This window comes from Cystoisospora suis (genome assembly GCF_002600585.1).
Source record: "Cystoisospora suis strain Wien I chromosome Unknown contig_2837, whole genome shotgun sequence".
NCBI lineage: Eukaryota > Apicomplexa > Conoidasida > Eucoccidiorida > Sarcocystidae > Cystoisospora > Cystoisospora suis.
The window spans coordinates 6,163-8,699 of NW_027155633.1; the positions used below are offsets into that span (position 1 = coordinate 6,163).

Below are 2,537 nucleotides of genomic sequence, written 5' to 3' on the forward strand. Positions count from 1 at the left end.
TCTATCTTTAATCCATCTATCTCCCCCCTGTCTATCTTCCGTCTCTCCTGAATCTATCTATCTTGAATGTGTTTCTTATCTCTCGTGGGTCTCTCTATGTGTTGGCGTAGGTTTATCGTTTCATTCTCTCTCTCTCTTTTTCTCCCCCTTCATTAGAGTTGTTTCTTCTATCGTTTCTGTCTTCTATGGCTTTCTTTCTTTTCTTAGTTTCATCGAGAAGTTTTTTTCTCCTTCTTCTCACGAAGAAGATTATTTTGTGAGATTTTCATGAGGAGAAAGAAAGAAGGAAAGAAAGATTTAGTTAGGCATATGAAGGTACTGTGATGGGGGCTTAAACGGGGTGTACAGAGACAAGAGAGAAATTTATAGAGAAGATAGATCTTTGAATATACATTGATAGACGAATAAATAGATACATAGATAATAGATAGATAATAGACAGGAAGAAAAGAGAAAGAATAGACATGGAGGCATGGATGAGAGATGTCTTATCTTGGCGATCGTTATCATTGGACGGGCTAGAGAACTCATTTTTCTTATCGTTTTCTTCTCTTTAAACAAGAAGAGGAGAAACAAAAAGGGCTGGTCTTTTCTTATATATCATGATGAAAATCTCTTTGCTAATAAAGAGAAACAAGAAGAAGAAATGAATAAAAGAGAGAGGGAGATTCTTTTCTTCTCTGTTTTGAAGAGAACATAGATACGTAGTTGCTTTGTTTCTCTGTGAGAAGATAGAATCAGTGTCGCTGGCGCGTCCAGTTTAAAATGATGAAAGTCTATTGTCTCTGTGCTTCTTCTTTCATTTAAAGAAAAGACTCTTTCTTTCTTTGATAGATATGTGTATTTCCATCGAAAACAACGAAAGGAAGGGGAAAAAGAAGGAGTCTCTGAACTTTCGAGGTGTCCATACACCCGAGGGAGAGTCTGGCATCTGTTTTTTTTTCTGTCTTTTTCTCAAAGAGCGAAAAATGAGGAATTCTCCTTTAGATTTCTTTGTTTCTTATTAGCTTTTCTTTCTTTTCTCCTCTCTTCTTCCGATAGAAAAGGAAAAGAGAAGATTTCGAGAAAGTTTTCATTTCTTATCTCCTGCGTTGTACATCGCATATAATTTTTATTTCTCATCATTCAGTGCGTCTACACCGGGGGAAAGGTTTTTTTTCTCTCTCTCTCTCTTCAAGTGTATATACACCTCATTTTTGTCTTGGGGGGAGAGGGCGTGTTCAAGAGGGAAAGAACCAACGCATCGTGGGATTTCTTTGACTCTTTCTTTCTTTTCCTCTTTTTCTCCTTCCCGTTCTACATCTTTTTCGCAACGAAGATTCTTCTATCAGCCTGTCTTCTTCTTGGTCTTCTTATCTTTTCTTTTAGTGGCAACCCGAGATGCTTTGTTTCTGGAGTACCTGTCGCAAGCATCATCGTATCTTCGTTATTTCATTAGCTCTCTTTTTTCTTTGCTTTTTATCATTTGAATTGGCATTCTTTTTCTTTCGTCTTAGTTTACCATACAAGCAATAATGCATCGCATGCACATGAAAAGTGGTCTCCAGTATAAGCCGACTTGCTCATGCAGCTCATATACACACACATAGAGGTGGATATATCTATATATATATGTCTATCTACGTATCTATAGGTCTCTATATGACAGTATTTTCAAATGGATGTGTATGCATATGTGTAGGTATGCGTGTATGTGAGAAACATTTTGCTGAACGTGAGAGATTGACACTTTCTCGCGAGAAATGCTGTCGGATCGAGGTTGACTTTTCTTTCCTTTATCGACGTATAAAGACGAGGAGAATTTTATTTCCCCATGCGTCTCAGGTTTCTTTCTCCATATTGGTAAGTTCTCTTGTCTAGAATGCAAAGCGAAGATCGACTCACCTTCTGACTCGGAACAGACTAGACATTAGAGAGAGACACTTAGGCAGTGTATGTATATATATGTAGTATGTGTGTGTACTGGGTAGAAATATACGGAGGGTATGGGGTGATGGCTAGCTGTCTTGTTCGATCGTGTTGGTTCAACGAGAAGAAGGATGGGTTTTATCGATATTTGTCCAGGGACAAGAGGAGAGGGCGAGTCGATTGACTGGTGTCTCTAATCGAGCAGAGGGTGGCTCGGCGAGGTCATTCTCATGAGGTGTTTCTATGTAGGAATATGTATAATACCTATTCACACACACAGGTGAAGAGTACTTATTCGGAGTACCGACTTCATATATAGATATATGGATATCGAAGAATAAGAGAAGAGAGATGAAAGAACAAGGAGACTGAACCTCGATTCATGGGGGGGGGGGCCTGCAGGGATTCCGTCGCTCGGTTACATGAGACGATGGACTCGAAATGAACGTGGGGGCCTGAGTTAATAAGCTCAGGCTCCGCCGCGAGCCGTGCGCTCTCGGGAGTAGCGGACACGGTTCTGTCGGCGGTAGACTCCAGTTTTGTTCTATGTTGTATGGACTTAACTCGGTCCAGTCAATTAATTTGATCGTGGAAGATCGATAGCCACGATTGCGGGAGCCAATCGAGTT

General features: G+C 40.1%; 1 protein-coding gene across 1 annotated transcript in view; it reads left to right on the forward strand.

Moving 5' to 3' along the window:
• Window positions 1–1,976, forward strand: part of CSUI_005829 (ribonucleoside-diphosphate reductase small subunit) — an 8,137-nt gene extending 6,161 nt beyond the window's left edge. Inside the window, exon 6 of the mRNA XM_068065997.1 lies at window positions 1–1,976. This exon is cut by the window's left edge and continues 329 nt beyond it. The gene's annotated coding sequence lies outside the window, so the exon portion shown is untranslated.
• Window positions 1,977–2,537: the final 561 nt, after the last annotated feature.